Source organism: Capsicum annuum, unplaced genomic scaffold (assembly GCF_002878395.1).
Source record: "Capsicum annuum cultivar UCD-10X-F1 unplaced genomic scaffold, UCD10Xv1.1 ctg3917, whole genome shotgun sequence".
Lineage (NCBI taxonomy): Eukaryota > Viridiplantae > Streptophyta > Magnoliopsida > Solanales > Solanaceae > Capsicum > Capsicum annuum.
Window position 1 is genome coordinate 5,235 of NW_025846364.1, and position 26,611 is coordinate 31,845.

The 26,611-nt window shown below is 37.5% G+C and overlaps 1 pseudogene; it reads left to right on the forward strand.

Annotated features, from left to right (window-relative positions):
- Positions 1-310: 310 nt before the first annotated feature.
- Positions 311-24,297, forward strand: LOC107872155 (annotated as a pseudogene).
- Positions 24,298-26,611: the final 2,314 nt, after the last annotated feature.

The window sequence follows — 26,611 nt, forward strand, 5'->3', positions numbered from 1 at the left end:
CATGTATAAATGGAGGATTACTATTGCATTTTTTTCCTTTCACATTCGAATTAAATTTCTGTCAATTAAACTTTGTCCAAAAAGATAGATCTCATCGATCTATTTGCCAAACCTAAAGCCGAGTGAGCGACGACGACGGTGCGAGGCATCTCTTATTTCTTGCCTCACTTAGCATGTGGAGTAAGTGATTTCTATTTGAAACACTCCATAGTTCGAATTAGCGAACTTTCCAATTTGGGAGTACACCTTCTAAATTGGTGTCTCCTTTTTTCTACCATTTTCTCTCCATTTTCCATTCATACTTCTTCCATACATATTGAACCCAACAGAAACAACCTCTAATAGAAATGCAAGATAAAGTTACGTACAATACACCCTTGTGATGGGGCCCTTCCTCGGACCTGCGCATAGCGAGAACTTTAATGCACTGGACTTTTCTTGCCCTTTTTTTAATACTATGTAGCAAGTTACAATTAAAAGTGTTATTCTTTTTTTAAAATAGATTAAGGAGAAAAGTATGTCAAATAAATTGAAACGGAGAAAGTATATAAAGTGGAATTGTACAATATACACATATAGATTGGCTTTTAAATCCTTGTGATCCTCTTGTATCTAGATATACACAATGTTAAGAAGAAAAGAACAACATTTCATCATTTTGAATTTTATCTCTCTATCTCTTTCTATCTCTCTCTCCATGTTAGATAGCCACTCTTTCTTGTTTGGTGCTCCTTCTAATTATTCTGATCAATTTTTTTCACCAGAAAATGGTTTTATTATCAAAAGAAAAAGAAGATGTGCTGGTACTCCAGGTAATTTAAGTTTTTAAAAAAATTATTTTCTTTATTTATAATTACATATATGAATAATTTTTAGTCTTTCATCATATGTGGAAGAGATTGTGGAACACTTGAGATATAGCTCTTGTGTAAGTTAAATAAGTATGTTTTATTCAATGGTGGATAAAGAATTTTGATCAACGAATATATAAACAAAATTTTGGTCTAATATATATATATTGTATCACCCCACATTTTCAAACTAGAAATCGAACCATCATTGTAACACCCCCGCAAGAAATCCTCCATATGTTATCACCTAGTAGCATGCTTATAGAGTTTAAAACTTGAAAATTTTTCTAAGTGTCATATAGACTTAGTCTCATTTTAAGCCTCCGAACTTCGGAGATTTATTTGACGACCTTCTCGACCTTCGTTTTTTGAATTTTCAAGTTGTTTTGTGATGGGGAAAGGTCTTATTACATCCCCATATTGCCAGGCGTAGCCTGGGAAAATCTACTGCTATTGCCAGGCATCTCCCAGAAAACTCCACCGCTATTGCCAGGCATAGACTTGCAAGTACGGTGCGTGCCCAATTTTTAGCATTCAACCCCCGAGCATTTAGGGGTATTTTGGTCATTTTCCCTACCTTATAAGTAGTCTATAACACGGGATTGAGCCTTATTTCACCCAAATATATGGTTTTCTCTCAATTTTCTTCAATAACATCCATAAGGGTTTCAAACTAAAAAACCCAAGTAACTCAAGATTTAACCGTGGGTTTTCCATAATTCTTCAAGATTCGGAATCCCCATTGTGAGGGCTACAATATACACCTATAAATTGTTCGAATTGCATCCCTAAAGCTCGAGTTCATTCAAGAGTCCAAATTTAAGGTGCGTGGGGTTTATCCTAAAAACTACATGGGCTTGTAAACTCTAGAACCTGATTCAAAGATTATCAAGTATGAATTTTAAAGGGGTTTTAGAACTTATGCTTTAAATTCAGCATTATGGATGCTTTGATAATGATATTGTTTGAGCCTTTAGGCCTTCCCCTTAAACTGATTTACACCTATATGTATATGTATGATATTGAAGATTTGATTGAGAGCACTGCTATTGTAATCCCTCTCTTTGATGATTTAGAGTTTATGAACTTGTTGAGAATGATTTGAGATACATGCACAATGTTTTGAAAGTGATCTTTTCAATATTCAAGAATTTAATACGTTTTTGATGATGATGAGAGGGAGCCTTTTGAATATGATTTCGTTTTTGCATTAAGGAGAAAGAATTTGCATATGATTGTTGTTTTTGGCATGACCACCTTGTATGTTTGAAATATTAAAAGAAGAGAGTTTCTTGTATATGAGTACATGAATTAAAAGAATGAGTTCTTTGAAATGATTTGTTGATATGGTGGTCCTAAACATATGTTTTGAGAACAGAGGTTTTTATATGCTAAAATGGCTTGGAGATGTGACTTGTAAGACAGTGGTATGATGATACCGTATGTATGCCATAACAGAGTATGTTTTCAGAGTATGATTTCAGATGTTGTTCAGAAAGAATGCATGTTTTGAAAGAGTTAAAAATGGGCTTACAAAGGGTTAGGTGGTTGCCCGAAGAAGGCTTAAGCTCAAGAAACTCATAGCCAGAAACCGTGTTTTTCTAATATGGGTACATTATTTCCCCACGAGGGATTTTTAGGCTGGCCTAGTGCCCTGTGGCATACAATGCAGAGACTCCGACCCTTGCAGCAAACTTGGGTTAGGGGCTTGGCTTCCGAGTTAATAGCAGATCCCATATAGCCCTGTAAGGTATACCACCTAGCATAGAAGTAATACAAAGAGTGTCACAGCAGATGTTATCACAGTGTCTTCGAAATTGCCCATGTGATTTCTTACTATATGATATGTTTATGAATTATTTTAAATTGCTTTCACATATGTTGATTATAAATGAATATTTTGGATTAGATCTGCGTACCAGTACATCTGTATTAACCCCCCCTCCTCCCTACAGGTTCTGAGGTTCAGTCTAGGGGTCCAGAAAAGTAGTAGATTTTATTAGATAGAGTTGTAGTGTTCAGTTGGTGAGCCTTCTTTATTCCAGAAGGCCTAATTTCTTTTAGATGACTATTATTTGACATGGTTTTTGGTCTACTAGGGGCCTTGTCCTAGTTTTCAGATTGTGTTAGAAATCAAGTAGTAGAGATTTCGTAGGCTTAGTCAGATGTTGTTTAGATATTGTTGGAGTTTTCCTTCATATTTGAACTAACTTCAGAGTATGACTATGTTTTCATATTCAATTTATAATTCCATATTTTTCTTTTATTAGATGAATGTTGTGCATGATTATCAAATAGAGTAGGATGTCCGGGCCTTCATGGGTTGGATGTCCATCATGGACAGGCTCTAGTTCGGGCCATGAAAAACTTGGTATCAGAGCATGGTTCATGGTCCCATGGTGTCTTCAAAATCGTGTTGGGTAGAATCTTGTTTATGGGTGTGTAGCGTGCCATACTTATAAGAAGAAAGCTACAAGGCATTTAGGAATGTCTCTATTTCTTCATGTTCTAGTTCGTGCAATAGAGTCAGAATGCTCCTCTTTCATACTCTAATTCATGCTATGGTGTCGCCCATATGAAAGTAACAGTCATCCCAATTCTTTTCTTACTCTGATGTTCTCAGACATGTCTCATTATTAGGATGATTCAAGTACAGAAATTTTGAGTCTAAATGGTATGGTTCTTTCTAATTGAATCATATAAGAGTTTTGCAAGGACTTGGGAAGAGTCCTTTAGTGCTTCAGAGTGTATTGGTTCTGGTGTGAACCTTGATCTTAATGAAATCGTGCTTTTCAGCCTGCAGTATTAAGTGTATTTGGTTCTTTTCAAAATTTATCTTGCAGATGTCATGCTTTAGAGGGAATAATGTGTAGAAGAATGTTGGAATTGCATTTCCATATGAATAGTAGTATAAGTTAAAGTGTTGGTGTCATGACCAATTGGTAGTGAGATTAGACTAAGAAGCTAGTGATATGAAATCACAGATTTAGAAGTCAGAGTGAGGGCGACTTTTGCGTAAATAAATATTTTAATTTAATAACCGATGTTTGAGGATGATTTACCTCTCTATAGTGGTAGACTAATGTGGTAGCTAGTAGCATGTGTGGATTGTATGGTAGTCTGTGGGAGAGGTGTTTGACTTGGATTTTTATTTATACAGAGTAAGATGTGTATTCTTAGATCATTGAACATCTTGTGTCAATTTTCTATCTCTTATAATATGCAATCTTGTTATCATGGTGTTTTTTTTTTTTAAAAATCAAAGTCTAGTGAAGCTTTGTGGGGCTCTTTCCATTCACTAGCATAATTTCCTTGTCATTCATCTCCTTTTCTTATTCAAAATGCAAAATCAAAGTCTAGTAAAGCCACGTGAGGCCTATTTTGATTCACTGGCAACTTGTTGTACATCTTGTTATTCTTGTGTTGGTTGGAACTAGGGGTTTAGAGGCGTACGAGCAAGAAAAGTGGTAAGGGAGATTTATTGAATTTATGTATAGCGGAATCTTTTTTCATAAGGGTGAGTTAGCAATGGAGTGATACGCCTCTATTTATTATTTTAGTTGAAGGTAGAGAAGAAGTTATTAGTTAAGGTGAATTGTTGTTTGCTTGAAGTATAAGAAGAGTTGTTGACGGTGTTTGTTGTGACCAAGGAAGGTATAGTTTATTGATGAAGGTACTTGGTGGAAGAATGTTGTTGAAATAGATTCCCCTGAGATTGTAAAAGGGAGTTTAATTGAGACTTATAGAGCTTTGCCCTAATTTTAGCTGTATAAACGGTACATAGTAATGTTGTGTAGAATGAGGACGTGTTAATGGGTTTTAAATAAGATAGATCATAGGATTGTGATTGATCCTTACTGTTGTGAAGTTTTGGTAGATTAATGTTTTCATATGTTTGGCATGTAAGAATATTGTGTGAAGTTGTGGTTCTTTGTAGGTAGAAGTAGGCACTAAGTTGGAATTGTAGATGGTGATAAAGATGGGTATAATGAATAATGTGGTAGATGTTAGTTGTGTGAAAACGACCTAGTGGACTTGAACAGTGTATACAAGAGCTTAAGTTTATTTGACTCAAAATCAAATCTGGTGTTGTAAGTGTGATGTAGAAGTACACCCAAGGTGCTATGGGGCTATATTATTTTTTGAGGATCATTGCATGCTGTGTGGATTAGTAGTACCGTTGAGTTGCTAGGTGGAGAAAGACTAGTTAAATAATATGTGATGTTCGTGATAGCTAAGTTATGGAGTTATAATTAAGGATGTTGAGCCTTTTTAAGTATGATTTTGATTATCATGATTTAGAGTAGATATATAAGTTTTTAGATGCGTACCGGTAGACTATGACAGAAGAAGTATGATGTGTTGGAGGTTGATGATATCCATGTTTAGTGTTAAAATCTAAGTTAGTGAGTGTTTAAGTTGTTATATGACGACTTTAAGGGCTATAGAAGCCTAAGGGTTGAATCTTAGAAGGAAATATTAGTATTGGGTGTTATACACGAAGATACCATCTTTCAGAGTAAATTTAGTTTTATGTGTATTGTATATCCCAGACTCTAGAGTAGAGAGATTTCAGTTTATACCAACATATATACAGTGGTTCACCAACTCAGAGTGATGACTTGAATCTAAGGGGGAGATGATAGAACGATGTAACCAAGTCAACCGTTCAAATTCTAATTGTTGTACCAGTAAGTGGTGGAATAGCATAAATTTAAGATTGTTTGAGAGCATAAATTTTGAACTCCCTCTCTTGTATTGGATTAAAGCTTATGGTTTTGTTGGAATAGAGTTGAAATGTATGTTTTATGATTTGAAAGATGTTTTTTCAATGTCCTAGTTCTTGAATATGATTTAGAGATAATGAGAGGGTGTTTCTTGATATAAATGTATTTCGTGTTAAAGAGAAAGAATTACATGATATTGAGATTTTTGATTTGACCACCTCTGTTACTGAATCGTTGATAAATAGAATTGTTTGCATGGTTTTACATGGTTTTTCAAGAAAGAGTTATTTGAAATGATTCATTGATATGGTGGTCCTGAATTTCCTTGATTTGAGAACAGAGACTTAAATTGCTATAAATGGCTCAGAGAATGTGACTTGCAAGTCAATGGTATGACGATACCATAAGTATGTATGCCATTACAAAGTATGTTTTTTCAGAGAATACATGTTTAAAGAATTAAAAATGGGCATAAAGAGATTTAGGTGGTTACCCGAAGAAGGCTTGGGTTCAAATAACACTTAGCCTGAAATCGTAGTTGCCGATATGGGTAGATTATTATTATACGCTAGCGACGGCCATGTAGCGTAGTAGAGACAAAGACTCCGATCTTTGCGGCATACTTGGGTTAGGGGCTTGGCTGCCGAGTTAATGGCAGATTCCATATAGCCCATGGAGTTACTTTATTGTAGGCTATACCACCTAGCGTTGAAGTAATACAAAGAGTGTCACAGAGTTTAGATGATTTCCAAAGAATCTTTTAAAAATGCCCATGAGATTTCTTGCTATATGATATGTTTATGAACTATTTTAAATTTCTCTCATATATGTTAAATATAAATGATTATTTTGGATTTGCTTTGCGTACCAGTACATTGTATTGACCCTCTTTCCCTACCTCTCAGGTTCTGAGGCACAGTCTATGGGTCCTGATAAGTAGCAGATATTTTGGACAGCAGAGCAGAGTTTAGTGGTGAGCCTTCTATCTTACAGAGGGCCAAATGTCTTATAGCTAATTATCATTTCTATAAGTTTTGGTCTACTGGGGCCTTGTCCTAGATTTCAAACAATATTGTTTAAGATATAGTAGAGATTTCGTAAACTGAGTCAGATGTATTTAGATGTTGTTGAATTGTAGTTTTCCTCATTATTTTGCATTCAGAATTTGACCATGATTCCATATTATGTTTTGTTTCGCATCTTCTTTTATTATATAAATGTTGTTCATGACTACCAGATAGAGAGAGGCACCCAGGGCTTTATGTTTTGAGATGCTCGTCACGGCCAGGGCCTCGGTTCGGGTCGTAACAAACTTGGTATTAGAGCACAGTTCATGGTCCCAAGGTGTCTGTAAAATCACGTCTGGTTGTGTAGCGCACTGCACTTATAAGAAGGAGGTTACTAGGCGTTTAGGAATGTTTCCCCTCTTTGTGATTTAGTTCATGCTCAGAGTCTAATTTTTCTTCTAATCATATGATATTTTGTATTTTAGAAAACCAGCTATGCCTCCTCTTCGTATTATCGACCAGAATGCTCAAAACTGATGAGGTCCGTCCCACTCATGGGATGTGGACCCATAACAGAGCTCTCACCCCATAACCTATTCTGACTCTGGGGGTACCTCTAGTCCCGACCAGTCCTCCTCGAGCTCCAAGAACAAATGTTAACGTCCCCATTATTCTCAGAGGGACATATCTAATGCAGAATTCAAATAGTCCATTCACATACGTGCACAGCTGGTAGCAGGACAAACTCAGAGGTTGAAGGATACTGGGTCTGCATCTGTTACTTATGAGTCTACTAGGGTGGGTTAGTTCATGAGAATGAACCCACCCAAGTTTATGGGCACTAAGTAGAGGAGGATCCACAGGAATTTGTAGAAGAGATGGAGAAGATTTTCAAGGTGATGTATATAGATGAGGTGGAAGGGGTAGAATTGACAACATACAAGCTTAAGGATATGTCAAACCAATGGTATAATGAGTGGGAGGATGCAAAGGGTGAGAGAGTTGAGCCCATAGTTTGGGGCGAGTTCGTAGAAGCCTTCCTTGATCGGTTCTTCCCTCTAGAGATGAGGAAAGCCAAAGCCAAAAAATTCATGAACCTGCAGCAAGGAAATATGAGTGTCCAGGAGTACACTCTGAAGTTCAACCAACTGGCTCATTATGCTCCTGAGATGACTAGTAATATTAGAGCCCGAATGAGGAAATTTGCATCTGGCCTTTTAGATGACTTAATGCTTCAGGGAGCAATGATGAACAAGGACATGGACTTCGCCAGATTATCAGTCCACATGCAGCAAGTTGAGGAGAATAAAAAGAAAATCGCTGAATCTAGGGATAAGGACAGGCAAGTAAAGAGAGCTAAAATAGCATAATAGAGCTACAGTCAGCAGCAGAGTGGTAATTGGGGTAACAAATGGTAGAAGAGAAAGAATTAGGGTAATACGCAGTTTACAGCTAGTACTCTAGTGTACAGACCCCAACTGAGCAGCGCACCCAGAATTTTTAGTCTAGTCAAGGGCCGAGGATGTAGGGTGTACAGTCACAGGGAAGTGTATTCTAGACCCCTCGATCATACCTGCTCTGTGGGAGATGTGGGCTGAATTATCCAAGGAGATGTCAGTTTGGCGCTATGGTATGTTATTCGTATGGCCAGCCAGGCTATATCCAGAGAGACTGTTTGGCAGCAAGGGGTAATGTTGGATGAGCCAAGTCTTAGGCTAATTCCTCTGCTCTTCCACCGCTTCCTCAGAAGGGTGCCACTTCAGCTGCCGGGAGCGATCGCAATCAGTTATATGCTTTGACCAACCATCAAGATGTAGAAGCTTCCCCCGATATAGTCATGGGTATGTTATAGATTTTCTCTCGTGATGTGTATGTATTACTTGATCCTGGGTCTACCCTATCTTATGTGACCTCTTATGTGGCTGTTGGTTTTGGGTTTGATCTCGAAGTGATTATTGGACCTTTCTTTGTCTCCACTCCTATGGGAGATTCTATTGTGACTAGGAGGGTGTATAAGAATTGTGTTGTATCTGTTTATAGTCGGAATACTTTGGCAGACCTTATAGAGCTTGAAATGGTTAACTTTGATGCTATCTTAGGGATGGACTAGCTCTATTCATGTTATGCCATACTAAATTGTAGGACCTGAAGAGTTACCTTTTCCATTCTGAATAAACCAGTCTTAGAATGGGAGGGTCATTATTTAGCACCCAGAGGACACTTTATATCTTATCTTAAAGCTCGTAAGATCCTTTCCCAAGGTTGTCTATATCATTTGGTTTGAGTAAAAGATTTTGATATCGAGAGTCCATTTCTTCAGTCAGTCCCTGTGGTTAATGAATTTCCAGAAGTCTTTCCCCAAGATCTTCCAGGGGTACCACCGGATAGGGAGATAGAGTTTGGTATTAATTTATTGCCAGCTACCTATCCCATCACTATTTGGCCATATAGAATGGCCCTATAGAACTTAAAGAATTGAAAGAACAACTAGCAGACCTTCTAGACAAAGGTTTTATCTGTCCTAGTGTTTCTCCTTAGGGTGCACCTGTACTCTTCGTGTGAAAGAAAAATGGTTTCCTTCGTATGTGTATAGATTATCGTTAGCTGAATAAGGTCACCGTTAAAAATAAATATCCTCTTCCTAGAATTGATGATCTTTTTAACCAGCTTTAGGGTGCTAGATGTTTCTCAAATATAGACCTTCATTCGGGATATCATCAGATGAAGGTTAGGGAGTCATATATTCCCAAAACATCTTTCCAAACCCGATACAGTCACTATGAATTCTTAGTCATGTCTTTTGGGTTGACCAACGCCCCTACAGCTTTCATAGACCTGATGAATAGAGTGTTCCATCAGTTTCTGGACCTGTTCATCATAGTTTTTATTGATGACATCTTAGTTTATTCTAAGAGTGAGGAGGACCATGCCAATCACCTCTGAATTATTCTTCAGACTCTCAAAGATCATAAGCTATATGCAAAATTTCACAAGTGTGAATTCTGGCTTAATGCTATTGCTTTCTTGGGGCATATTGTGTCTAGTGAGGGGATTAAGGTTGATCCCCAAAAGGTTAAGGCAGTGAGTAAATGGCCCAGAACTACGACTCCAATCGACATTTGGAGCTTCTTAGGTTTGGTACGATATTAAAGAAGGTTCGTAGAGGGTTTCTCTTCCCTAGCTGCTCCACTGACTAAGTTGACTCAGAAAAAGGTGAAGTTCGTATGGTATGACTCCTATGAGAATAGTTTTGAAACGTTAAAGAATAAGTTGACTACTGCTCCTATTCTGACTCTTCAGAAGGTGCAAAGGGTTTTGTTGTGTATTGTGATACATCTCGTGTGAGACTTGGGTGTGTACTTATGCAACACGATAAGGAAGTAGCTTATTCATCTAGGCAGTTAAAGGTGCACGAGCGGAACTACCCCACACATGACTTGGAGTTAGCGGCTATGGTGTTTGCACTTAGAATTTGATGACATTATCTTTATGGGATCTATGTTGATATTTCACTAACCATAAGAGTTTATAGTATGTTTTCTAGCAGAAATAATTAAACCTCAGGCAAAGGTACTGGATAAAATTATTAATAGATTATGACATGAGCCTGCTCTATCATCCGAGCAAGGCGAATGCGGTATCTGACACCCTCAACAGATTGTCTATGGACAGCCTTTCTCATGTTGAAGAAGGGAAAAGAGAGGTGGTGAAGGATATTCACCGACTTGCTAATCTTGGAGAGGGACTCTTAGATTTTGAAGATAGAGGGGTGGTTGTTCAAGAGATAGCTAAAACATCCCTTTATGCAGAGGTTAAGCAAAAGCAGGTTGAAGATCCCATCTTATGCATATCAAGAAAGATGTGGGTCAACAAAACGTGATGCCCTTTGAAATTGGTGGTGATGGTATTTTAAGATATCAGGGTAGATTGTGTGTGCCAGATATAGATGGGCTGCGGAAAAGAATCCTTGATGAGGCTTACACTTCGAGGTATGTTTTTCACCCCAGCTTTACCAAGATGTACCATAATCTAAAAACTATTTATTCGTCGAATAATATGAAGCGTGATGTGGCTAACTTTGTTGCCAATGTGTTTGAATTACCAATAAGTTAAAGTGGAGCATATGAGGCCGGGTGGTACTTCCTAGGAGATAGTTTTGCCTTTGTGGAAATAGGAGATGATCAATATGGACTTTATCACGGGACTTATGAGGTCCTGAAATCAGTATGATTCTATTTGGGTAATTGTAGACCGGCTGACCAAGTCTGCTCACTTTCTTCCTGTTAGGACTAGCTATTCAGGTGAGGATTATGCTTAGCTATTCATTGTAGAAATAGTTCGCTTGCATGGGGCGCTAGTGTCCATCATATCAGACCGTGGTACACAGTTCTCTTCACGGTTCTGGAGATATTTTTAGAGGTGTTTAGGTACCCAAGTTAACCTAAGTACAGGTTTTCACCCTCAGATGGATGGGCAAGCCGAGCGAACCATTCAGACCCTTGAAGATATGTTAAGAGCCTGCATGATTGATTTTAAAGGTAGTTGGGTAGATCACTTACCGTTGATAGAGTTCGCATATAATAATAGCTACCATGCTAGTATTAAGATGACTCCTTTCGAGGAATTATTTGGGAGAAGATGTAGATTGCCAATAGGGTGGTATGAAGTAGGTGAGACTTAGTTGTTTGGGCCTGATCTTATTCATTAGGCAATGAATGATGTGAAAATTATTAGAGAACGACTTAAGAAAGCTCAAATTAGATAGAAATCCTATACTGATGTTAGAAGAAGGGAGTTAGAATTTGAGGTTGGTAATTGGGTGTTTCTCAAGGTCTCTCCTATGAAGGGAGTCATGCGTTTCGGGAATTGGGGAAGTTGAGTCCTCGCTATATAGGACCATACCAGATTTTGAAGAGGATAGGTGGAGTTTCTTATGAGTTAGAGTTTCCTGCAAGTTTGGGTTCTATTCATCCGATATTTCACGTATCCATGTTGAAGAAATATTTGGGAGATCATTCATTAGTGTTACCTGTAGAGAAAATCAAAGTGATAGACTCCTTAGCTTATGAAAAGGAACCTATTGCTATCTTGGATCACCAAGTTTGAAAGTTGAGGAGAAAAGAAATAGTTTCAGTTAAAGTGCTGTGGAAAAATTAGAAAGTTGAAGAAGCAACTTGGGAATCAGAAGATGACATGAGAACAAGATACCCAAACCTTTATGATCAAGTGAATGATGAAACGGAAGGTACAATATTTACTCTATTCCTTCTATGCCTTAGTATGCTAGAAATCATACTTGTCTGTGTTCTGCATCATCATTCGGGGATGAATGATCCCAAGGGGGGATAATGTAACACCCCGTAAAAGTCGTGCCTGTGTTATCTCCTAGTACTGAGCTCTTAGATTTGAAAACCTAAAAATATTCCACGTGTCAAAGGGACTTAGTCTCATTTTTAGCTTTCAATCTTAGGGGATTTTATTTCTGCTCTTTTTGACCTTCGTTTCTTGAAATTTTTGTTGCGTTGTGTGGGGAAAGTTAAGAGTACGTCTCGGGAGAGTTACCCGAAGAAGGCTTGGGTTCAAGTAACTCTTAGCCTGAAATCGTATTTGCCGATACGGGTAGATTATTATTGTACGCTGGTAACGGCCGTGTGGCGTAGTAGAGACAGAGACTCCGACCCTTGCAGCACACTTGGGTTGGGGGCTTGGCTGCTGAGTTAATGGTAGATTCTATATAGACTGTGGAATTACTTTATTGTAGGGTATACTACCTAGTGCTGAAGTAATACAAAGAGTGTCACAGAATTCAGATGATTTTTACAGTCTTTTAAAAATGCCCATGTGATTTATTGCTATATGATATGTTTATAAACATTTTTAAATTCCTCTCATATATGTTGAATATAAATGATTATTTTGGATTTGCTCTGCGTACTAGTACACTGTATTGACCCCCCTCTCCTACCTCTCAGGTTCTGAGGCACAGTCTAGGGGTCCTGATAAGTAGTAGATATTTTTGATAGCAGATCAGAGTTTAGTGGTGAGCCTTCTATCTTCCAGAGGGCGAAATGTGTTACAGCTAATTATCATTTCTATAAGTTTTGGTCTACTGGGGTCCTTGTCCCAGATTTCAGACAGTATTGTTTGAGATATAGTAGAGATTTCGCAAGCAGATGTATTTAGATGTTGTTGAATTGCAGTTTTTCATTATTTTGCATTCAGAATTTGAGCATGATTCCGTATTATGTTTTGTTCTGCATCTTCTTTTATTATATGAACGTTGTGCATGACTACCAGATAGAAAGGGGCGCCCAGGCCTTTATGGTTTGGGATGCTTGTCACGGTTAAGGCCTCGGTTCGGGTCGTAACATGTATTCTCTCTACAACTTCTTGATTTTGTTTAATAACTAGCTCTGTATGTACACTTAATCCTTTGAACAACTTCCAATTAGTGGCCCTCTACATGTGATTCATCATAGCTCCTTTACTTCACCAGTCTGGATATGTAAACCAGCCCATCGAATTTGTGCAGCCCTCACCAGCTTATCTGTTTGGCTATTTATGGAGAAAATCCTCTGCTTGTTTGTCCTTACATCGAGCTTCTCAAAGACTTGAGTATTCCAGTTGTTAATGTCCTTGTTGAGGTTTCTCAGAAACTGGACTTCCATTGATCAAATGTTTCAGCCACCGTTCTTCACATTAGTATCATACCTTAGCTCTCATGTTGATTTAGTAAGGGCATTTGATTAACAGTAGTTCATAGGACGAATTCCCTTTGAGTGGCTGCAGTAGATACATTCACTCCCAAAATTCCATGGAGTGGAAAATATCATCAGTTTAGGACAACAGTTAGACAAAACACTGAAAAAGATGTTGAGCTAAACATCCACTTGGAGAAATTAACAGCAGCAGATGACGGACCTAGGGGATCCAAGTAATTACTCAATGTAGACATCATGATTAAGAACATTTAACTGCAAATTAAATATTCAACAAAAAATACTGCTTATATTGACTCATTGGGGTATACTTTGGCTCATTTTGTTGATTGCAGTATGATTTTGTGCCAATGAATCCTTAACTTGCTTACTAGTATGTTGTATTTGAAGGTGTTATGGGAATGGGATTTTGTTATGTTTAAAAAAATGGATAGCAAGTCTGTCATGGATAGATTTTTATTTTTCAAACAGCTGATTAAGCAAATGCTACCCCATCAAAAACCACTTGATACCACCTGAATGTGTAAAGTAGAGTGATTTTTCCGTTACTAACAAAGAGAAGTGACTTTCTCAAACAATTTTCATTAGTTGACTGACCTTCAAAGAAATGTAACTCTTGCTTTTTGATAAAAATTGTAAGTAGGCTATTTTGAAGAAGGCCGTTAGTTGCCTGGTAAATTAGAATAAAATTTGTGATGGCGAATACGTGGCACTGAAAATTTTGATACATGTTTGTACTCTTAGCAGTTATCATCTGATTTCCCTCATGAGGACATTGCCAATCTTCATGATTACATAGAGATGTTAAAGGATAAAGAAGATCAAACTGTTCTTGACACGGATCAAATTGTAAAGCTGAAATTGGAGCTCACATATTTGTCGGCATGTTTACAACTTTGTTATTACATTTCGGATGGTTTTAATGCTGAAATGTCTTGCATATCATATGAGGTTTATGATCTGGTTCAGTCACTTTTTCATCAGAGTGGAGATGAAAAGCTGGTTAAATTAAAGGATCATGTTGTTCCTCGCCTTCTTGAAAATATCAAAAGTTGTAAAATATCAGATCATCATTCTGAATCAAGTGCCACCATGACTGAGGATCATTTGGTTGAACTCTTGGACGCACTTCATGTGAATCTCCATTATCTACCAATGGTTCGTGCTGAGTTGCTTTACCATTAAGGACTCAATATGAGCTTCTTCAGAATGTTTTTTGCAATGTAAGAGATTTTCATGGTCTGATAGTAAACGGTTGCATTGAGCGTAAGACAATTGAATGTATCTTACCTCCGTTTCAACTTATGGCTGAGAGAGTAGGACACTTCTATTTTGTGATTTTGTCTTATCAACCTGATAAAACAGATAAAGATAATGAAGAAGATGAAACAGATAAAATACATGAAGAATATAATGTCTCTTATGTCAATTCCATGCTAGTCCATCTACTTTTGAAGAGGATTCCAGTTTCACTGGAGGTTATGCACACATGTTCTACAATATTGGAAGCTTCAAAGTCAGCTGAACTTGGATGTTGTTGGGTTGTGGAGCTTGATTAATATGTGATGTACTATTGTATATATTAATGCTCACGTGGTTCAACCTCCGCGTGTGAGGTTGCCGGGGGGTGTGGGGGGCACCCCACTCGAAGGCGGGGCTCGGGTTGAAGCCCTGACCCAAATTTTAGGCACTTTAGCACTGTACCTTTTATTCTCCATTTCTTTGTGTAACTGTACATACTATGAATCATTAATATAAATAGCGCATCCGCCGTGGAGTTTACCCACAGGTGTTACCACAAAATCATTTCTCTCTCTCTCCTCACAAATTCTATCTATTGTTTTCTTCATCCTCTTCATCAGATATAGTGTGTGTGATAGCAAATCAATCCTAACAACTGGTATCAAAGCTTAGGAGATTCACATGATTACTAAAGATAGAAGGATCGAAGCTTGGAATCGAGAAGTTTCATGGATCCAATTTCGTTTTTTCGAAAATGCAGATCGAAGACTATTTGTACCAGAAAGATCTTCACGAACCCTTTTCTGGGGTGAAGTTGGAGTCCATGAAGGAGGAGGAGTGGAAGCTCAAAAATTGGTAGGCTCTAGGGCTGATCCGATTGACTTTGTAGAGAAATGTGGCGTTCAACATCGTCAAGGAGTAGACCACGTCAGATCTGTTGAAGGCACTATCAAATATGTATGAAAACACATCTGTGATGAACAAGGTATATTTGATACGTAGATTGTTCAATTTACAGATGTCTGAGAATGGATCTATTGTTGATCATATAAATGAGTTCAGTGTGATTGTTAGTCAACTGTGTTATGTGGATATTAATTCTGAAGATGAAATTAAAGCATTAATTTTGATGTCATCTTGGGATACTATTATTGCTGCGATTAGCAGTTCCCGTGGATCTGAGAAACTGAAATTTGGTGAAATCCATAATGTTGTTCTTAGCGAAAGCATTCGTAAACGAGAAATTGGGGAGTCATCTGGTAGTGGTAGTGCTCTCCGTGTTGACCGAGGGGGAGAGACCAATCAAAGGGTCAAAATACACATGGTAGATCAAAATAAGACAATCGTGGAAAATCTCTAAAACCCAACGTGATATGTTAGAATTGTGGAGAGAAAGGACACTTTCAGACAGATTGCAAGAAACCCAAGAAGAAGAAGAAAAAAAAATCTGGAGATGATAATAATTCTATTAATTTAGCAGAAGACATTGGGGATGCTCTAATCCTTAGTGTGTACAACCTAGTTGAATCTTGGATATTGGATTCTGGTGCATCTTTTCATTCATCTCCAAGCAAGGAATTGTTGCAAAATTTCAAGTCTGGAAATCTTGGAAAGGTGTATCTTGCTGACAATAAGCCGTTGGCAATTGAAGGAAAGAGAGATATCTGCATAAAAACTCCAGCAGGAAATCAGTGGACATCGAAGAATGTCAGATATGTTCCTAGTCTCAAGAAGAATCTAATATCTATTAGTCAGTTGGATAGCTTAGGCTACACAGTAGAGTTTGGGAAAGGTTCGTGGAAGATTGTGAAGGGTGCTATTGTTGTAGCATATGGCACAAATCTGGAACTTTTTACACCACTGCAGGGTGTATAAACATGGCTGCTGTTGCTGAGGTTACTTCTGGTTCATGTTTGTGGCACAAAAGACTTGGACACAGGAGTGCCAAAGGAATGAAGATGCTGGCTGCAAAAGGAGCTTTAGAGCGGCTGAAATCTATTGATATGGGTCTTTGTGAGAGCTGAACAAGTAAGCTTAATGAAAATTGCGAGATCCAAAGAAAGTATGGTTGGAAATGGTCCATACAGATGTATGGGGATTATCCCCTATTTTATCACTTGGTGGATCTAGATTTTATGTCACCTTCATTGATGATTTCGGCAGGAAGGTATGGGTTTACTTCTGGAAACATAAGTCAGATGTGTTTGCTACTTTCAAAAGGTGGAAAGCTGAAGTTGAAAATTAGACTAGTTTGAAAATCAAATGGCTGAGGTCTGACAATGGAGGAGAATATGAAAAGTCAGAATTAAAAGAATTTTGTGCAACTGAGGGAATCAGATTGATAGGAAAGTTCCCGGGAAGGCAAGGCAGAATGAAGTTGTTGAAAGGATGAACAAACTATTGAATGAGCATGTAAGGAGCATAAGCATACACTGTGGGATGCCTAAGATGTTTTGGGCAGATTCTGTAGGCACAACTACATATATGATCAACAGGGGACCATTAGTTCCTCTGGGGTTCAAGATTATGTAAGAAGTGTGGACAAGAAAAGAACTCAAGTATTCCCACTCAAGAACTTTTGGTTGCACTGCTTATGTTCATGTTGATCCAGAAAAGAGAGATAATCTTAATTCTAAAGCTATAAAGTGCTACTTTATAGGTTATGGTTCTGACATATTTGGGTATAAGTTTTGGGATGACAAGAACAAGAATATCCTAAGATATTGTGATGAAAATGTCTTGTACAAGGACAGAGAGCAAAAGGTTCAAGAAACTACAAAGCAAGTGGGAGTTGAGCTTGAGTTGCCGAAGAGTACACCTAAAGATGCTACAGTAGAAACTCAAAAAACTCCATAGAATGTTGTTGAAGAACCAGAGGTGGAGCAACTGACACCTGAGCAGTTTTGGAGAAAATCATCCAGGACCATTAGAGCACCAGATAGGTATTCACCATTATTACATTATCTGTTGCTGACTGATGAAGGGGGAACCAGAGTCTGTTACTGAGGCCATGCAGGTGGAGGATTCAATCAGGTGAGAGCAAGCCATGGATAATGAGATGAGCTCACTTGAGAAGAATAACACATGGATGTTGACTGAGTTACCTGCAGAAAAGAGAGCCTTGTTGAGCAAGTAGGTGTTCAAAATCAAAGCAGAACCAGATGGTAAAAGAAGGTTCAAGGCTCGGTTAGTAGTTAAAGGATATTCACAAAGGAAAGGTATTGATTATGCTAAAATATTTTCTCCTGTTGTGAAATTAACTACTATCTAAATTTTATTGAGCATTGTTGCATTAGAGAATTTACATCTTGAGCAAATAGATGTAAAAACTATGTTTTTATATGGAGAATTAGATAAGAAAATCTTTATGCAGCAACCAGAGGGGTTTGTAGTTCCAACCAAGGAATACATGGTGTGCAAGCTCAACAGGAGCTTGTATGGGCTGAAACAAACACCTAGATAGTGGTACAAGAAGTTCGACTCCTTTATGAGAAAAAGGGGCTTCCGTAGGAGTGAAAAGGATTAATGTTGCTATTTCAAGAAATACACTGATTCTTATGTATTTTTACTCTTGTATGTGGATGATATGTTGATTGCAGGATCTAGTATGAAGGAGATAAACTCTCTGAAGGCAAGTCTATCTTCTGAGTGTAAAATGAAAGATTTAGATGCAGTGAAGCAGATTCTTGGGATGAAGATTTCTCGAGATAGATCTACTAGCACTTTGAATCTATCCCAAGAGCAGTACAATGAGAAGGTGCTGTCCAGATTTAAAGTTAATGATGCTAAACCCAGGACCACTCTATTGGCAAATCATATAAAATTTTCAAAGGAGAAGTCACCGAAGACATCTTAGGAGCGGGAGCACATGGCACTTTTTCTGTATGCTTCAACGGTTGGGATTATGATGTATGCTATAGTCTGCACTAAAACTTACATAGCACATGCAGCGGGAGTTGTTAGCAGGTACATGGAAAACTCTGGGAAAGAGCATTAGGAAGCTGTGAAGTGGCTTCTAAGATATCAGCGAGGTATATCTAGTACTTCACTTTGTTTTGGCAATGGTGAAGTGATTTTGCGAGGTTTTGTTGATGCTATTCTTGGTGGGGATATGGAATAAAACAAGAGAACTTCTGGATACATTTACACCATAGGTGGTACAACAGTGAGTTGGATGTCCAGGCTTCAGAAGTGCGTTGCTCTTTTATCTACTAAGGATGAGTATGTGGCAATAGATAAAGTTGGAAAGGAGATGATATGGATGGTAGATTATCTGGAATAACTTGGAAAGAAGCAGTGTGAGGAGGTTCTTTACACAGATAGCCAGAGTGCCATGCAGTTGGTGAAGATCCCGGTCTATCATTCGAAGATGAAGCACATTAGAAGACGGTACCATTTCACTCACAGGGCAGTGGAAGAAGGTGATATGTGTTTGGAAAAGATAGAGGGTGCAAAGAATCTAGCAGCTATATTGACAAAGTGTGTTGATTTTGGAAACCTAAAGTTGTGCAAAACCTTAGTTGGTCTTGTATAGTTGTGTCTACAGATGTTGCGGTGCGGCGAAGATATTGATGATGGAGGAATATTTTTTTATTATTTTTGAGAATATAATTCTTGGATGACTGAATCATTTTCCAAGTGGGAGAATTGTTAGGTTGTGGAGACCGATTAATATGTAATGTACTATTAAATATATTAACGCTCACACAGTTCAACCTCCACGTGTGAAGTTGTTGGGGTGTGTGGGGGGCGGGAGCGCCCCCCCTGAAGCCGGGTTTCGGGGCGGATCCCTGACCCAAATTTTAGGCACTGTAGCACTGTACCTTTTATTCTCCATTTCTTTGTGTAACTATACATACTCCGAATCATTAATATAAATAGCCCGTCTGCCGTGGAGTTTACCTAGGGTGTTACCACGAAATCATTTTTCTCTCTCTCCCCTCACGAATTCTCTCTTATTTTCTTCATCCTCTTCATCAGATCTAGTGTGTGTGATAGCGAATTGATCCTAACAAATGCTTTATGAAGAAGCTCCTAGAAGCATCTCCAGGCATTCTTAGAGAACATTTGATTCACCTACAACAACACATGGTTAATGCTATTCCTCGTAGCACTTCAGCGTCCAGCATTCATGTCATGATAGAGTTCCTATTGATTATTATTACTGATGTTCCCAAAGATGTTATTCGTCATGACAAATTGTTTGTTCTCTTGGAACATGTTGGATCACTTTCCAATGAGGTATTCCTTCTTGTTCGCAACTTAGAAGAGAACTCGAGGAATCAAGAGAATATGAAGGAAACAAGTGGTGCAAGTCTAAACTTTCTGGACAATATTGAAATCCTGAAGGAAGATCTCAAGAATGTTTACTTGGAAGCCCCTGCGGACTCATCACAGCTCTGCTTCCCCATGAGTGATGGACCGCTCTTCATGACTTTTCTACTCAGACACTTAAATGAATTGCTCAATTCCAATGCTTATTCAGTTGTTTTGATAAAAGAAGAGATTGGTCGAGTGAAAGAAGACCTAGAACACATAAGATCATTCTTCGGGAATGTGGAGCAAGAACTGCACAGAGATCTTTGGATTCGTGTTCTAGATATGGAATATGAGGCGGAACATGACATAAACTCAATTCTTTCCTGAGATCGTGGTCTTTTGCAACTTATCTTCTTACTTCCTGAAACCGTAAGAAAGATAAAAGTTGTCAAAAAAGAGGTACAAGAGAAGATCTCCAAGAACACGAGTATCATTTTTGCAAACTCTCCCAACAAGCCATTTATAAACAAGTCATTAATAGCTGGTAAAATAATTGTAGGTTTTGAGGATGAGGTAGAGTGGATAATTAGGAAGCTCACCAGCGGACCATCTGAGGTAGATATCATTTCCATAGTCGGCATGCCAGGGCTTGGAAAAACAACTTTGGATTACAGAGTATATAATGGTACATATGTTGTTGGTCATTTCGACGTTCGTACTTGGTGCTCAGTCGACCAGGAACATAATGAAAAAAAGTTGTTTCAGAAAATTTTCATTCAAGTTTTTGGTGTGAAAGAAATATTGAATGAGCATAACATAGACGACAATGTTTCTGATAATCTACGGAAACAACCATTTGGAAAGAGGTACCTGATTGTCTTGGATGACTTGTGGGATACTGCCTAATGGGAAGAGTTAACAAGGCCTTTTCCATCTGACTTTCAGAAAGGAAGCAGAGTTGTTTTAACAAGTCGAAAAAGGAAGTGGCTAACCATATAAAACGCCACAATGGTCCTCTTGATCTTCGATTTCTAAGACCATAAGAATGTTGGGAGTTGTTAGAGAAAAGGGTATTCGGAGAAGAACATTTCCTTGATGAACTAAAGGATGTTGGAGTAAAAATAGCTCAAGAGTGTGATGCGCTTCCTTTGGTACTTGATTTGATTGACAGAGTCATTTCAAGGATGGAAAAGAAAGAGGATTTGTGGGTTGAAGTGTTGGGATATACTATTAACCATGCAATTTGTGTTATAGTATTGTATTTTCATCCCATGTAAAGACTGTTTGTTATATTAATAAAATCTTTATTTCAATAAATCATTGTATTAACATGTGTGTCCTTTACTTATATAGTAGACAATTTTGTGTATGGAGTATTTTAACTCATGCACGGAAGATTAAAATTGTCTGTTCTTATAAGTAATAAATTAATGTTCACAATCAAAGATGAGGAAGGACAAACATCTTGATGATTGTAGCACAAGATTAAATATAATTTGATCTTAATTATGTGAGTGGTAATATTCTGACTTCTTGTTCTAGTACATTTCGTATGTATTGAATGGACCAATTACGGATATTCGTTTATGTTCTGAATATTAATAAACGATTTATCTAGACCATTACAAGTGCTTATACTCTTAATCTTGATATAATTATTATGATCTATGTGGTTTGTTTCATCGTTTTAATCTATTAAAAGATGAGACTCTTTTGGGAGTCAACATATTCCTGATAGATTGGATGATGACGAATCACTTAGTGAAATATTAATTATTTGATAGAACCATGTCTCGGACTTGAGATAGAAGACACCCCTTTATGGTTGCTTATAAGTTTTCATGTCAAAACCCTGCAGGTGGATTTTGTATCCATCATGTGAAATAAGTTAAGCATTATAAATAAAGGATTAAATTAATAAATGATTTAAATTTTCCAGAGAATTTAATTTAATTGATTGGTGTCAGTAATTCTTACATGGGGAGTTAAATAAGTTGTAATGGTAGATTTCGAAATTAAATCGAGGAGTGCAATTACAAAATTTTAGTGGAATAATTTGTAATTTATTGTGGTATGATAGTTCATTCATTTGCGAATTAATATCATAATTGGAAGCCTCACTTAATAAATCTGCAGTCCCTGCTATACCTCACTAACTAACCAATTTTGGAAAAGAGAAGGGACTTACTAGAAGGATTGATTTTACTTACTAGTCTTCTATAAGGAAAAGAACTCTTGGCTCCCACCTTATGTAAAGAAACAGTAAACAAGTAGAAAGACAAAAACATTGGCTCTTGGCTCCCTCTTTATTTAAAGAAAGGGTAAACAAGTAGAAAAAGAGTAAACAAGTAGAAAGCCAAAAACTTTGGCTCTTGATTCCCTCTTTATGTAAAGAAAGAGTAAACAAGTAGAAAGCAAAAAACTTTGGCTCTTGGCTCCCTCTTTATGTAAAGCAAGAGTAAAGAATTGAAAAGCTAGAAACTTTTGTTGTCTTGCTTTTCTTATTAGCTTTTCCCTAATAAGAATATATAGGGGTTTTGTCTTAGAAGATTGATGGAGTTTTTTCCTTGACATATTCTCTTTGTATCCAAAAGAATACTTTCCCACATAAGTTTGATTAACAAAAGTTAGTCAGGATATAGTAGAAAACTGCAGAACTGGAGGTCAAGGCATTGAATGATATTTGTGAAAGCTTCAAGAGGTAAGTTTTCTAATTGTCATTTTAGATTATGTTATCTAGATTATATGTAAGTTATTGATCCTGTAGAACTATTGCTTCCGCTGTGCATGTTCTAACATGAAGTTCCCAATAATTTAAGTTCTTTTATTTTTAAGGATGAAGAGGAAGTGATGAAGCTTATATAATTAAGTTATGACCATTTGTCAGATCACTTGAAGCTGTGTTTTCTGTACCTTACAAGTTATCCAAGGACACAAATATTAGGATCTCTTGTTTGAAAGATTTATGGACTGATGAAGGACTTGTGGAACCAACTGATTTGAAGAGTGTGGAAGAAGTAACGGAGGTTTATGTAGATGTGTTAATTTCTAGTAGCTTGGTAATAGTGAGAGGTGGTAGCGAACAGAGTTGCCAAATTCATGATCTTGTGCATGACTTTTGTTCGATAAAAGCTAGAAAGGAAAAATTGTTTGATTTGACGAGCTCAATTGTTCTGTCTTCATCCTCTTCTTCAGATCTGATGCTGCATCGACCGACCATTATTTATGATGAGGACATTCATTCAGATGATTCTTCCTTTTTCAGTCCAGAAAAGAGAAATCCTTGTGCTAAACACCTCCTCTCTTTGACGATAGAATCTGGATATCTGTATAACTTTCACCTAAGACACCTGAGGATCTTAAAAGGTTGAAGACGCGTTACATAATCTTGACAGATACTTTGCTGAATGAAATAGGCATGCTTGTTCATTTGAGGTGCTTAAGGATTCGGATGTGGGCAGAAGATCTCCCTCCATCATTTTCAAACCTCTGCAATGTAGAAACTCTGGTCGTGGATAAGCGTGGATCACACCTGGTATTATCCCATACTATCTGGAGTCTTGCAAAGCTACGATATGTAGAGAGGGAAGGTACTTGTTCTATCTTTGATTTGGATATTGACAAGCCAACAAAGTTAGAGAATCTGACATCATTAAAGTTTCTCAAGCTTTCCTGTTCGGTAGACTCTGGGGATATTTTCAAAAGGTTTCCCAATCTTCGAACCCTTGGATTCTGCATGGATTGTTCAGCAGCAGAGCAGATTTATTTTCCAAGGTTGGATGTCCTTAATAAACTTGAAAAAGTTGGAGCGTCAGTATGTTGCAGTGGGCCTAAACATGTACATCAGTTTGATTTTCACTTCCCTTTGTGCTTGAAAGAAGTGTATTTAGATGGTTTCAATCTGACATCAGATGCACTGAACGGAATTGGAGATCACTACCCAACCTTCAAATGCTGGAACTATGTGCAGCAAGCATCGAAGGGGGAAAAGAATTGAACATGGAACAAGTCACCTTTACAAATCTCAAATTTTTAGAACTGTATGAGGTGTATTTTTCTGAATGGAAGGTTATTGCAGATGAATCCTTTCCCGTGCTTGAGGAATTAAAAATACGATATTGTAATGATCTTATAGAGATCCCAGAGAGTTTTGGGGAGATTGCTTCATTAAAGTTAATCTCAGTGTGGAAAACCCTCGGCTTAAAGAGTCGGCAGTCAAGATTAAGGAATATGTTGAAGAAATTATGGGGGAAGACAAGCTTGAGGTACTCGGTTCTTGATTGATTGTCAATTCATGATTTTATAGAAAGAACTATATTAGTTGATAAGATGAGAAAATGGGATACACATTTTGTACGTCAAATAGCTACTTGATATGTCGTGAGAAATAGATAGTTGCTTTGTAATTTTAGTGATAAAGTTTGATTTCCCTTTACCTTCTTATCTTCTTTCTGCCTCAAAAACATTGTTTCTAGGTATGTATGTATGTATTCCACTGATATTATTTTGATTCTTTTCACTCTTTACCATGCTATTATTATTAGAACGTTGTTACTGCACTGTACATAGTTACTGCCTATTGTTTTACTCGTTGTTTTACTGCATTGGTTGTTAGTTTGTATCCATAATTGTATGAGTTGTTATCTTATTTTTCTAGTTTACTGGTTTTATTTCCACAGTCGGAGGAGCACTTTCACAGAGTATTATTTATTTTGTGTATATATATCAGTTCTTCATCCATTAACAAAAGATCTTCATCTTTTTGCTTCATCTTGCTCAATTCATTATATGGTATTAGAGATGACATCGTAATTCTCCCGAGTTTTTTTTTTCCAATCCTCTGACTACCACCATAGACTCTTATTAACATGTTTGGGAATGTATGGAATGCGGACTCCACCAATGGCAGCAACTGTAACATTGTTGTTCAGTTTAATCCTAGATATCCCAGCTGCCGATAAAACTTGTTAGCAGCCATAACAAGTTTGGTGGCCATCTTCATGGCTCTTCTCCCGCTCCTTCTACAATTACCCCACAGAATGGTAGAGAAATAGCGAATACAGCATGTAGCATTTGGTTCCGCCAAGATCAATTGATCCAGAATGCCATTAAGTGCTCCTGTCAATTATGCAACAAACAGGGCCATACTACAAATGTTTGCAGGTTATAAGCACAGAGCAAGTGCTGGAAAGAAATTTTTATTAATGAAGCCGAAAGCGTATTAAATAGAGTTACAGATAAACTAAGACGTGACCAAAACTAACTAAACTAGACCATTCCTAAATAAATAAAACTGCTAAAACATATATTCTGATTACACTTGTAATTACTAACTAACATGACACAGGATTTGTCAATACAGGTCACAGTCTCACAATCATTTAAAGGTAAAGGAAAATGTTATACCAGGTAATCAAGCTGCAACAGACCCATGGATCATCGATTCCGGTGCTACTCATCATGTCACGCCCCAAGCCGAGGCCCTAGACATGACACGCACCCGAAACTATTGCTAGTATGAGCGAACATTCTGGCATATCACATGAGCATACAACCAACATAACGAATAGAGAGGAAACAGGATAGGACAGGATGTCTTAAAGGATAAAGTCTTTCAACAATGTTCATGAATATCACTTAACATCTGAAGATACAATAGTCACGAAAAATAAGACTAAAAATTACAAGATCTAAATCAGTATGTGAAGAGTCTAATGACTGACTATAACTGTTGGGAAAAGGCCCTGGCATATCCTGACACTGAAAGGAACATAGATAAATTGTTATATCTAAATTTTCCCTAGGTAGAAAGGAGGCTCACAAATAGCAGAAGATGATAATCCTAATGATGCACTTGACCGCGGACTTCAGATCCAAAACCTACATCATGAAATGATGTAGCGCCAAAGATGATCAATATGTGGAATGTATTGGTATGCAAAACAATTTCAAGAGGGCAGTACAACAAGAGATTAGAAGTAACAATGAAATTCAAATATAAGTGAAGGCAACTGGAAAGGAACAAGAGTGTAAACTAAATTTATAATTGACCAAGTAAAGTAGATTTAATTCCTTTGATTATTTGTGGGAGAAAGTAGTGAACCGACATAAACCACCATGTGAGCGCATGGATTCTGATCTCGTCCAAATCAGCTAAGCCATCCTATACCTTGTCAGGCATAGGACGTGACATGACATAATTTGCTAGCATGTATCCATGGTTAGTCCCTTTTCGGAACACATAAAAAAGGAGTCATCCGACTTGCAAAATAATCTCTATCCTATGTAGGCAAACATAGTTTCGCGCATTTGTCATTTCAACCTATGCCTTCACGGTCAGCTAACTAACTCCCTTATGCTCATGACGTTATCTTAGTTATTTGATTATCTCTTGATCAAAATGTTAGACTTGGCAGGATCATGCTCATGGTTTAGCCATTTTAGGCTCACGTACATATATTTGCCATTTTAGGCTAATGATCATGAATTTGTCCTTTAGGACTCATGTTTGGAAAATCAACAACTTTGGTATCATGCCTCATGAATTATTATAGTTATTGAGCATTTGGCGTGTCATGAATGAGGATATGGCTCTTACATTGTAACACCCCGATGTCTTCTTAGCTAAGTTTCGTCCATGAAAAGTCTAAGCATTAGCTTCTAGAATAATTTATTTTTTTTCATGTGGAATTTCCTAGATTTCAACCTTTCATTACGTAAATGACTGAATTAGCTTTCCAACGATATAAGATTCAACCAAAATGAACCCTCGGTGAAGAAGTTATGAATAATTTAAGGTTTCAGTT